This window comes from Triticum dicoccoides, chromosome 7A (genome assembly GCF_002162155.2).
Source record: "Triticum dicoccoides isolate Atlit2015 ecotype Zavitan chromosome 7A, WEW_v2.0, whole genome shotgun sequence".
In the NCBI taxonomy this organism is placed as follows: Eukaryota; Viridiplantae; Streptophyta; class Magnoliopsida; order Poales; family Poaceae; genus Triticum; species Triticum dicoccoides.
The window spans coordinates 10,599,253-10,613,106 of NC_041392.1; positions in this window are offsets into that span (position 1 = coordinate 10,599,253).

Consider the following 13,854-nt stretch of genomic DNA (forward strand, 5'->3'; position numbering starts at 1 on the left):
CCAAATCAGATGGAGTAAAATACTCAACACAGCAGCGATGTACGGCGACAATCGCCCCTCCAAGAGCTACCCAAAGCGGAAGCTGCTACCTGAATTCGATGAGGAGGCCTCAGACCCCCCACAACCAAATATCAAAGCAACCACATGGTCGGATAGATGACCCCTCTATCAACACAAAGCGGCATACAACGCCACTCACAATACAACACGCGACCCATGCGAGGGCTCGCACCCAAAGGACGGTGCAACAAGATCCATCTATGGACCACGCAAGCGCGCCCCAGCATACAATGCAACACAACAAACATCCGAACAACGCGGTACACCCAGATACAGGGGTGCCGCACACCCCCTATGTTTCACCGGTGAGGTGCTGGACCATGAATTTCCAGAGGGATTCAAACCCGTAAACATAGAGACATACGACGGAACAACAGACCCTGGGGTCTGGATTGAGGACTACATCCTTCATATCCATATGGCTCGAGGAGATGATCTCCACGCCATCAAGTACTTACCCCTCAAGCTCAAAGGGCCAGCTCGTCACTGGCTTAAAGGCCTCCCCGGAAGCTCCATTGGAAGTTGGGAAGAGCTCGAAGACGCCTTTCAGGCAAATTTTCAAGGGACTTATGTCCGACCTCCGCATGCGGACGATTTGAGTCATATAACTCAACAGCCCGGAGAGTCAGCCCGAAAGCTTTGGAACAGGTTTCTTACTAAAAAGAACCAGATTGTCTACTGTCCGGACGCCGAAGCCTTGGCAGCTTTCAAGCATAGCGTCCGTGACGAATGGCTCGCCAGACACCTCGGCCAAAATAAGCCGAGAACGATGGCCGCATTAACAAACCTCATGACCCGCTTTTGCGCGGGTGAGGACAGCTGGCTAGCCAGATGCAGCACCAGCGACCCCAGTACATCTGAAGTTAGAGATGAAAACGGGAAATCACGACGCAACAGCAATAACAAACGCCGGAATAAAGAAGACAGCACGAAGGGCACGGCAGTAAATGCCGGATTCAAAAGCTCTCGTCCAGGTCAAAAGCCGCCCCCTAAAGGCACCAGGGATGAACTGTCCAGCCTCAACAAAATTCTGGACCAAGTATGTCAGATCCATCGTACCCCTGGTAAACCTGCTAATCATACCCATAGAGAATGTTGGGTCTTCAAGCAGTCCGGCAAGCTCAACGCCGTACACAAGGGGTAGGATACACCAAGTGAAGACGATGACGAGCCTCCCAAGCAAGACACGGGGAAACAAAATAAATTTCCACCAGAAGTCAAAACAGTAAACGTGTTACACGTGATCAAGGGAAAAAACAACGCGACACTCCCAGGAAAATATACCCAAGTGCCTGTCACCGCGAAGTCCTACCACTGGTCGTCTCAACCGATCACTTTCGACCATCGCGATTACTCAGCAAGTATCCGACACGCAGGATGGGCTGCCCTGGTATTAGACCCAGTAATTGGCGGATATCACTTCACACGAGTCTTGATGGACGGCGGCAGCAGCCTAAACCTAATATATCAGGATACAATCCACGGGATGGGGTTAGACCCAACACAAATTCGCCATAGCAATACTACCTTTAAAGGAGTAACGCCAGGCCCAGGGGCTCGTTGTACGGGCTCCCTCCTACTACAAGTTATATTCGGCTCCCCCGGTAACTTCCGTCGCGAGCATTTAACCTTCCACGTCGCTCCGTTTCAAAGTGGCTATCAAGCACTGCTCGGACGCGACGCTTTCGCTTGCTTTAATGCAATACCACACTACGCCTCCCTCACACTCAAGATGCCCGGTCCATGTGGCATCATTTCAGTGCACGGAAATATCAAGTGATCTCTGCATGCCGAAGAGAGTGAGGCTGCCTTGGCAGCCGCACACTAAAGGCGCCCGGACCAGCGAAAGCATCCAATAGGTCATCAAGACCTCAGACACAACTAATCGAGTCCGGCGCCGCTACTCATACCGAATAAATGGTCATACCCCTATTTGTCAATACAAGGGGCTCAACGCGCGCAGACAAGTGGCAATTTCTTCTCATCTTGAATTATACATGGTTTCTTTAAAAAACTATCTTTTTGCACGACAACTTTTTCACCTAAATTCCTCTCTTTTACAGACGATCATCGTGCTACACCCGTCCAGGATATGGCACAACAGAGACACAGGTGCAGACGTGCAGCAGGGACCTGCTCCAAGGATTCTTTTTAGATTAAGACCCTGCGTAAACCTTTTTTACTGTCTCTTGTTGATACATATCCACCGTTGAGAAGGATGCTGACGTCTTGGCATGTGGCCACACCAGAACAATGCACGTACCTGGACACAAGGGGCTTCTTACAAAGGCCATTTTTTATGCACGGTTTATACCACTAAGACCAAATACCTTAGGGAGTGTTCGGCGTCGCGAGTTTGGCCTTATATGCATCAGCTCTGAATCATTGTCTTTGGTCAAATGTTGGGTTTGCCCGGCTCCTGTGTTTTGGTGCCTTCCGTTCCGCTTTACCGGCTAAGGTAGCACCAGGAGAACTACTGCGATTGTGCCCTGGTTCATCCGGACGAGCACCTCAGTAGAGAAAGCCGAAAACTGACTGTCATGATATAGCGTGAGACTGGTCAACCACTCGATGACCTGTTGGAATGTTAGAATTCCTCCACCTTAACGAAGGGCCGTTTTCCGGCCAGGCATGTACGCACCCCGGATCGGGAGAGTGCGGAGCCACCAGGGGCTATCTAGTAGCCCCACTGTCAAACTCCTATGGCTAAGTGAAAGTGTTAAAGCATTATAGTCCGGTTGCCTCGCTCGCTCCGCTATCACCTCCTTAATAGGACCAAGACGTTGGGTTAAGTGTGCACGCGTGTTTTTTTGCGAGCACCTATATGCGTGAGGGTTGAAGCTGACGGCTGCAATCTTTCAGGTTATACACATGTATACATAAACGGCCACCCAGGAGGCATCATATTACTTTCAGGCAAAAGTATAAAAATAGCCTTATAAAAATGTATAAAAGCATTTCGCTTACAATGAGATTACATATCATTCAAACATAATATTTTTTGAGCACTGGGTCTCTATCAAACGAGCACCCTCAAGAACTTCTTCAAAGTAGTGCTCAGCAGCCATCCAGCCTATGGCCGAATCCCGCGCTGCAACAGTGGTAGCATCCATCTCCGCCCAGCATGCTTTAACACGGGCAAAGGCCATCCGTGCGCCCTCTATGCACGCCGACCTTTTCATCGCATTTATGCGCGGCACCATGTCAAGGGACTGCTGCACCAAGCCGAAATAGCTGTTCGGTTTTGGCCTTTCCGGCCATAGCTGATCCACAACAGACCTCATGGCGAGTCCGGACAACCTACTCAGTTCGGCCCATTCGGCTAATTGATCAGTCAATGAAAGTGGACGCTTGGGAGAATGGAATTGTGCCCAAAACAGCTGGTCCACTTCACGGTCCGTCTGACCCTGGAAGTACTTGGCCGCATCGGCAGCACTCACCGCCAAATCCATACACACATCCTCCGAACTCCACAACTGATCCAGAGAGGCATACCGTGGATCTCCGAACTTCCTCCGCAACATAAAGGATTTCCCAGCTACAATATCCCCGGCTTCCCGCAGCTCCTCCTTCTTCGCCCTCATAGCAGAACGGAGGTCTTTTCTCGTCAGAAAAGCCTTCTCAAGGTCCGATGCCTTCGCTAGGTTTTCCTTTTCAAGAACCCGGCAACGGTCGGCAACGGTGTTTAATTCTATGGCCATCTTAGCCATCTTATCTCGGCTCTCGCCATGCGCGGCCTTCTCGACTTTCAACTCTTCGGCCGCCTTCAAAGCAGCCGCATTACCAACCCTCGCTTGTTCCTTGGCTCGGGCAAGTTCTGCCCGCAAGGCTTCAACAGTGGTAGCTCCATCTGCAGTCACAACATATTAAAGATACTGGCATCATGCTGCTCTTATTATGTGGCATTTACCAGATAATGACACTTACCCTGTGCCTCGTCAAGCCTTTTGTTAACGAGCTCGATGTCGGCGTCTGCCGCATCCAACTGCCGTTTTAAATGGGCAAACTCGCCAGTCCGGCTAGCCACCGGAGCTTCCATCACCTGCACATAAAGGCAGTATGGTTATTACCTGGGAAAACGATCCTCTGTTCGTCATCGTTTCCAACGACAACCAGAGTCTCAGGGGCTAGTATCTACACAGGGCACACCTAGCATGTGTAGGACTATCATACATTATTTTACGTACCTCAAAGCCTGTCAGTAGACTCATAAAAGCTTCATGCAATCCGCTTTTGACGGACGCGATTCTCTCCACCACCATATTCATCAGCATACGGTGTTCATCTGAGATGGCCGCTCGCCCCACCAACTCCCTCAGAACATCCGATCGCACACTAGACGGTGTCGGACTCTTTTGTCTGCTCTCTTTGGGATCCGGACACTGGGAGCTTTGGGGGTCAATGGGATTATCTTCTGGCCTCACCGGACTCGGAGAGGCCCTCCGCGACGACACTTCGGGGTCGCCCGCTTCCGGAGCGGAGGAGTCCGGAGGAGGCATTTCGCTCTCCATCATCTCTGGAAGAAGATCCCCCAAAAACGAGCTCATTTGAGAGGGGCTAAGGCCCGAACTGCAAAAGATATATGCGGTGGTTATTTCCTCAGAAGAAAAAGATGGCATACCTGTGCTATTACAGTATTTCAGGTCACTTACGACTCGCTGGAGAATTGATCCCCCCGCGGACTTTGTGCGGCAAAAGCACCCCCCAAGGTAGGACCCTCTGTGGGAGACTTCTTCTCCCGTTTGGAAGTTTCGGCTTCCGAATCCCCGGGCGCAGTCCTTTTCCTCCTCCGGTCGTCTTCCTTCATGGAGACGCCCGCTCCCTCGGTTAGAATGGACAGTGTTGGGGGCCCGCATCCGCCCGTATTATCCTCCCCACTATCTTCCTTCAAGGGCTCCGGGCAGGGTGCGACCTGGAGCATCTTTCCCAGTACCGGATTTTCCAAACCCTCAGGGAGGGGGGCCGAACACCGAATCAACTTCGCCTTTGTCAGCCAGTCCTGGTCAAAAAGCAAACTCTCAGAAATAACTTCGTAACAAATGAGAAATAGTATGTTCGGCTGGAAGATTCCTTACCTGTTCGGCGGCGCGGTTACTGCTCAGGCCCACGTCCTCGGTGATTTCCGCACACTCTACCTGAGGTCTGAAGAATGACTTGTACATCTCCTCGTGCGTTAGGCCGAGGAAATTTTGAATGACACGCGGTCCCTCGGGATTGAACTCCCACAAGCGAAGGGGCCGGCGTTTGCAAGGCTGGACCTGACGAACCAGCATAACTTGTATTACCGCAACCAAACTGAAATCTCCATTGAAGAGATCTCGAATGCGGCTTTGCAGTATAGGCACGTCCTTGGCTGGACCCCAGCTCAATCCTCTGCTAATCCATGACATCAGTTGTGGTGGAGGGCCCGAGCAGAAAACAGGGGCGGCCGCCCACTTGGCACTTCTAGGAGCCGTGATGTAGAACCACTCCTGTTGCCACAATTCAGACACCTCTGGAATGGAACCTTTGGGCCATGGAGCTCCCGTCATCTTGCGTACACGCCGCATGTTGCCCCTCGATCATCTTCGGCTTTACTTCAAAAGTCTTGAGCCACATGCCAAAGTGAGGGGTAACCCGGAGGAAGGCCTCACACACGACAATAAATGTCGTGATATGAAAAAAGGAGTCCGGAGCTAGATCATGTAAATCTAGCCCGTAATAAAACATCAAATCCCTGAAGAAAGGATCCAGAGCAAGGCCTAGACCTCGGAGGAAGTGAGAGACGAACACGACGATCTCGTTGGGTTCGGGGGAGGGGACGACCTGCCCTCGGGCAGGCAGCCGATGCGGAATCTCCGCGGTCAGATATCTGGCCTCCCTCAATTTTTTGATGTCTTCTTCCGTGACGGAGGAAGGCATCCATCGGCCTTGAAGGCTAGATCCGGACATGATTGAAGGTTCGGAGCACCTGACCTGAACTTTGGGTGTTTGAGCTCGAGGTGGGGGAAGGATTCGATTGAGCACGGGAGGGAAAAAATAAAAGCCTTGCCCCTTTATAAAGAGGGTGAATATCAAACGTCCTCTCCGTGGCCGTTTGGACTTGCCTATAGTCTAGGAGTCCTAGAAGCGGTTGGGTTACCCACGCCCGTATTGATGAGAATCCCGGAATAAGGGGACACGATCTCTGCTTTAACAAGACGTGCTAAGGAAACCGCCTCGCATGACGCGCTGAGGTGGGATAATAAAAAATGACTCGGATAAAGGCTTGGCCGTGGTGTGTCACACTACGGAATACGTCAGCAGATTAGATTTGTGTAAATATTATTCTCTCTATGGCAATATGTGGAAACTTATTTTGCAGAGCTGGACACTATCTTTGTGTTCAAAATCTTCTATGAAGTACTTGGAGGAGGAACCCGCCTTGCAATGCCGAAGACAATCTGCGCGCCGGACTCGTTGTCATTGAAGCCTGGTTCAGGGGCTACTAAGGGAGTCCTGGATTAGGGGGTGTCCGGATGGCCGGACTATACCTTCAGCCGGACTCCTAGACTACGAAGATACAAGATTGAAGACTTCGTCCCGTGTCCGGAAGGGACTTTCCTTGGCGTGGAAGGCAAGCTTGGCGATGCGGATATGTAGATCTCCTACCATTGTAACCGACTTTGCGTAACCCTAACCCTCTCCGGTGTCTATATAAACCGGAAGGTTTTAGTCCGTAGGACAACATACAAAACAACAATCATACCATAGGCTAGCTTCTAGGGTTTAGCCTCTCCGATCTCGTGGTAGATCTACTCTTGTACTACCCATATCATCAATATTAATCAAGCAGGACGTAGGGTTTTACCTCCATCGAGAGGGCCCGAACCTGGGTAAAACTTCGTGTCCCTTGCCTCCTGTTACCATCCAGCCTAGACGCACAGTTCGGGACCCCCTACCCGAGATCCGCCGGTTTTGACACCGACAGCGGCACTTTGATCACCATCGTAGTATCGTTGTCGTCTCGCCAATCTTATGCTTCCACGACTATCGCTACCGCTTAGTGATAAAGTAAAGCATTAAAGCGCAATTGTATTGCATACAACAAAGCGACAACCATATGGCTCCTACCAGTTGCTGATAACTCAGTTACAAAACATGATCATCTCATACAAAAAAATTAGCATCATGTCTTGACCATATCACATCACAACATGCCCTGCAAAAACAAGTTAGACGTCCTCTACTTTGTTGTTGCAAGTTTTACGTGGCTGCTACGGGCTTAAGCAAGAACCAATCTTACCTACGCATCAAAACCATAACGATAGTTCGTCAAGTTGGTGTTGTTTTAACCTTCGCAACGACCAGGCGTAGCCACACTTGGTTCAACTAAAGTTGGAGAAACTAGCACCCTCCAGCCACCTGTGTGCAAAGCACGTCGGTAGAACCAGTCTCGCGTAAGCGTACGCATAATGTCGGTCCGGGCCGCTTCATCCAACAATACCGCCGAACCAAAGTATGACATGCTGGTAAGCAGTATGACTTATATCGCCCACAACTCACTTGTGTTCTACTCGTGCATATAACATCAACACATAAAACCTAGGCTCGGATGCCACTGTTGGGGAACGTAAAAATTCCTACGCACACGCAAGATCATGGTGATGCATAGCAACGAGAGGGGAGAGTGTTGTCTACATACCCTCGTAGACCGGAAGCGGAAGCGTTAGCACAACGCAGTTGATGTAGTCGTACGTCTTCACGGATCGACCGATCAAGCACCGAAACTACGGCACCTCCGAGTTCTAGCACACGTTCAGCTCGATGACGATCCCCGGACTCCGATCCAGCAAAGTGTCGGGGAAGAGTTTCGTCAGCACGACGGCGTGGTGACGATCTTGATGTTCTATTGTCGCAGGGCTTCGCCTAAGCACCGCTACAATATTATCGAGGATTATGGTGGAGGGGGGCACCGCACACGGCTAAGAGAACGATCACGAAGATCAACTTGTGTGTCTATGGGGTGCCCCCTACCCCCGTATATAAAGGAGTGGAGGAGGGGAGGGCCGGCCCTCTCTATGGCGCGCCCTAGGGGAGTCCTACTCCCACCGGGAGTAGGATTCCCCCTTTCCTAGTCCAACTAGGAGTCCTTCCAAGTAGTAGGAGTAGGAGACAAGGAAGGGGAAGAGGAAAGAGAAGGAAGGAGGGGGCGCCACCCCATCCCTTAGTCCAATTCGGACTAGTCAATGGGGGGGGGGGCGCGGCCTGCCTCTCCCTTTCCCCTAAAGCCCAATAAGGCCCATATACTTCTTCCCCCGTATTCCCGTAACTCCCCGGTACTCCGAAAAATACCCGAACCACTCGAAACCTTTCCGATGTCCGAATATAGTCGTCCAATATATCGATCTTTACGTCTCAACCATTTCGAGACTCCTCATCATGTCCCCGATCTCATACTGAACTCCAAACTCCTTCGGTACATCAAAACTCATAAACTCATAATATAACTGTCATCAAAACCTTAAGCGTGCGGACCCTACGGGTTCGAGAACAATGTAGACATGACCGAGACACGTCTCCGGTCAATAACCAATAGCGGAACCTGGATGCTCATATTGGCTCCCACATATTCTACGAAGATCTTTATCGGTCAGACCGCATAACAACATACGTTGTTCCCTTTGTCATCGATATGTTACTTGCCCGACATTCGATCGTCAGTATCTCAGTACCTAGTTCAATCTCGTTACCGGCAAGTCTTTTTACTCGTTTCGTAATACATCATCTCGCAACTAACTCATTAGTTGCAATGCTTGCAAGGCTTATGTGATGTGCATTACCGAGAGGGCCCAGAGATACCTCTCCGACAATCGGAGTGACAAATCCTAATCTCGAAATACGCCAACCCAACATGTACCTTTGGAGACACCTGTAGAGCTCCTTTATAATCACCCAGTTACGTTGTGACGTTTGGTAGCACACAAAGTGTTCCTCCGGCAAACGGGAGTTGCATAATCTCATAGTTATAGGAACATGTATAAGTCATGAATAAAGCTATAGCAACATACTAAACGATCGAGTGCTAAGCTAATGGAATGGGTCATGTCAATCATATCATTCTCCTAATGATGTGATCCCGTTAATCAAATAACAACTCTTTGTCTATGGTTAGGAAACATAACCATCTTTAATTAACGAGCTAGTCAAGTAGAGGCATACTAGTGACACTCTGTTTGTCTATGTATTCACACATGTATTATGTTTCCGGTTAATACAATTCTAGCATGAATAATAAACATTTATCATGATATAAGGAAATATATAATAACTTTATTATTGCCTCTAGGGCATATTTCCTTCAGTGCCTTCTTCTCAGCAGCTAGTTTCTCCTTCCTCTCAGCAGGAAGCTCTTTTTGTACCTCCACTATTATCTGCCTTGTTTCTACTCTTGCCTACCTCAGGATTGCCATTGCTTCCTTCTTCTGTGCAGCTGCCGCTCTCTTCTTCTCAACTTATCTAGCCTTCTTTTCTGCTTTGTCATGCCTTCTTCTAGCAGCCTCTTCTGCTTTCTTCAACTCTGGTTCTATCCTTGCCCCTAGTATAGCTTGCTTCCTGTCTTCAAGTTCCTTCTCTCTTTGCTGCTTCATGGCCAACATCTTCTTAGCTAGCTCTCCCTGCCTAATTGTGATAGTGCTTGTTTGGGCCTGGTTCAACATTGCCTATGCATTTGTTAAGAATGTTGATTCTGGGATTGGTGTCTGCTGAAGCACTCTAGGGAATGGCCTCTGTACATACACATGTCAAGTGTCAACAAATGGAAAGTAACCATGTCACTAAAGCATGACTGAAACAGAGCAAGTAATGCAACAAGTACAATTTGTTTAAAGAGTACTCATGTTTAAATTATCTCCTGAAGCTTGTGATCCACCATAAGATCTTCAACTACTGTACTAGTCTCCGCACTTGTTTTGGCCTGCTGCTCATCAAATAAAAAACTTGTTAGAGTCTGCTGCTCCATAAGATCTTCTAGAGGTTGTGTAGAACAAAAGACAGTTACCTGGGCTTGTTCTGTAGGTGGCTGTTGCTCCATAGTAGCTTGTGAAGCTTCCAAATTGTCATCAGATTGGGGTGGAGGAGCTTGTGCATTGGGAGGTGGTAGACCAACTTTCATATATTTGCATCCTTGATGTTGTGGTCAGGCTCACCACAGTAACTGTAGTGCATGATGACACCATGCCTTGACATCCTTCTGCCTCCATTACTACAAATAATTTCTTCTGGTCCCTTCCTTCTGCTTTTGCAAGCCCTTCCAACATGCTTCTGGTAGGCTGGTGGATTAATTTCAGGCCCATCCATCTTCTCCCACTCAGTGATGTCCTTGCAAGGGTAGATGATGTTGCTACACTAGTAGAAAACAGGGCTTTGGTCACGGGGCAATATTCACATTAGTCTCGGTTCAGTCACGAACCGGGACTAATGTGAGCATTGGTCCCGGTTTGTGCGGCTAAGGCATTAGTCCCGGTTCACCTGAGCCCTTTAGTCCCGGTTTGAGACACGAACCGAGACTAAAGGGTGTGATGCCCTTTATCCCGGTTTGTGTCTCAAACCGGGACTAAAGGTCCCATTTTCGAACTCTACCCCCCCACCCCCACCCCCGTGGATCGCCTTTTTTGTTTTGAAAAAATCAAAAGAAAATGATAAAAACTTCAAAAAATAAAATCCTTCGAGAGGTAGTTATATTACTACATCTACTAGTTAGGAAAATTTTAAAAACTTAAATTTGGACATGTTTTGCAAAAAATGTAGGGAAAATGTAAAACGGCTATAACTTTTGCATACGATGTCGGAAAAAACGTATGATATATCAAAATGTTCGGAACGAAAATCCGCATCCGATGGAGACCGCCTATGGCCTATTTGCAAATTTTTAGAATCCTCAAATTCTAAAAGGAAAAAAGTTATGCTCAAATTTCAGTTTTTTTTGAATTTTTGTTAAATCTGGTCAAACTATGGGAAAACTACTTATTCAAGAAGTATTAGTGTTACTAAATAATTATTCAAGAATATTAGTGTTACTAAATAATTATTTCAGTTTTTTTGAATTTTGGTCAACTATGGTCAAACTGTGGTCAAACTACTGATTCAAGAAATATTAGTGTTACTAAATAATTATTGATTTTTAGAACAATAGTTTCAAACTCAAACAGTGAAATGTGTGACTTCATGCTCAAGCTAAATTCCTGAGGGTTAATAGGATTGCCATCTTACTATTGTTAGGAAAACAACAAGTGCAGACTTGGAAACGAGGGAGAATAGAACCTGGAAGTTAAGCGTGCTCAGGCTGGAGTAGTGAGAGGATGGGTGACCATTCGGGAAGTTAGATGATTTGGAATGATGAGGGGTGATTAGAGATTAAAGGTTAAATTGAGCAGTGATGAGGGGTGATTAGAGATTAGAGGTTAAAATAATTCAGAAATTTGAAATTCAAAAAAAATCATAAAATTTCCTTTAGTACCGGTTGGTGTTACCAACCGGGACTAAAGGTGGACCTCCAGGCAGCGGCCACGTGAAGGGCCTTTAGTCCCGGTTCTAGTTAGAACCGGGACTAAAGGGGGAGGCTTTAGTACCGACCCTTTAGTCCCGGTTCCAGAACCGGGACTAAAGGCCCTTATGAACCGGGACTAAAGGCCCTTTTTCTACTAGTGCTATAAGCCTTCTTGAACATGGACATTGAATAGCATTGATCCACTAAGGTTAGTGGATCTACTCTCTCATTCCTACAGCATGCTATAACATGTATGCAAGTCACTCCACTTTTTTGCCATCTCATACAGCTACAGGACTTGGTGTGCCAGTCTACTATGTAATTTGTTCCTCTATCCCCCACTTGAAACACTCCATCTCCTGATTCATACACATAACACGTGTTGGCCAACTCTGTCAGCTTGTCAACAAGTTTCTTAATCTTAGGGCACATTACTCCTTGCATCTTATCACCCTCACAATGCTTAGTGTAGTGCCTTGCAGTCCACTATTGCTTCATCCTCTCAGATATTGAAAGAATTGGCAATTCTCTTGCCTCCAAGATATATCTGCACAAGCATTTGCATGTTATGTTAACAACAGTGATAGGAAAGCATTGCATCTTATGTTAAAAAGAGTGAGAGGAAAGCATTGGAACTTACTTGTTGAACACCGCACACAAATTGTTGAGCAGAATGTCACACTTAGGTATGTCAATGGTTAGCTTACGACCAAGACATCCTACAACGCACATGAGTGCATTCAGGATTTCTAAAACCGAGGAATGCTTAATAGTGAAAGACTGGACAAAATTGTGAATGATCACAAAGAAGTACTAGGGGGCAGCAAACAGAAGCGTAGCCCACGATTAGGATACATGTTCATCTGCATGCTCCAATATGATGAATCAGGAATTCTACACATGTTCTATGCTATTTTACCTGAGAGAGAGCAGCAGGAGTGATTAGCTAGTTCATGCTCTTAATTAGTACTTGTCCTCTCATGTCTTCGTCCTGAACTTAATCTCAAAGTGATTTGTGCTTTTGTGGTCTTATGAACGCTTATAATCTCATGACCATGTTGAAATCGATGATATCTTTGCTTCTGGTACAAGTGAATATTTCTTCTTTAAGCTGGTGTTTGTGGTGATTAGATAGCGGTGATGACTATGATGATTAAATAGTGGTAATGACGACTATGATGATTATTAGCTAGCTCATTAATGTTGTTGGTGATGATATGATGCAAGAGTTTTCATATTAATATGATGATGGTGATGATGATGATGATGATGAGTTATTATATCATTTATGAAAGAAACCACGGATTAGTTTCAACTGGATGGATCCTAGCTAGCTAGCTAAGTGATCATCAAGCAATATGCCATATCCATATTACTTGATCACTTAGGACAATCCATGCATATATATCCACTAATCCGCGGTACTTTCACCTAGTGATTTAACAACTCATTATAATGTAAAAACAATCTCTAAATTAAATGGAAAACACAAAATTAAAATAAAAAATAAAACCAAAACACCCCCAACCTTTAGTACCGGTTTGTGTTACGAACCGGTACCAAAGGTCTCCCCGCCCACGACCCTGGTTCGTGCCACGTGGTGGCCCTTTAGTGGCGGTTCGTGCAGAATCGGCACTAAGGGGGGGGGGACCTTTAGTCCCCACCCTTTAGTGCTGGTTACCGAACCGGCACTAAAGGCCCTTACGAACCGGTGATACTGCCCTGTTCTGCACTAGTGTTTGGAAAGCCCTCACCCAAGTGTTTGGCTCCAACTCTTTCAACCAGTTGTATGCACCCTCATTTAGCACCTTCATCTCAACCATGTATTGCTCATACTTAATAACCGTTGTGCTCCTACCTATCTTCCACAATTGGTTCTTCAAAGCATCACCTTTGTACAGTTGTTGGAAATTCTTCCACATATGCCTGACACAGAACCTATGTTCTGACTCAGGGAATACTTCAGTGACAACATTTATCAGGCCCTACAAAACAATATAGACCAATACAGAAAGTGTTTAGCAAATGTACTTAAGTACACAAATTTAATTAGACCATCAGGCAATGTGGTTGCATATACCTTCTGCTTGTCAGACAGTACTGTCCATGGGGATGCGTTGATATACCAAGATCCCTCTTCAGCCTCTCAAGAAACCAAACCCAGTTAGGCTTGTCCTCCACTTCCACAACACCTATTGCTATGGGGAATATGCAATTATTTGGATCTATTCCTATTGCAACTCTCAAGGTACTTCCTGGCTAGAAAAGGTGCTGTGAAAGCCTTGATT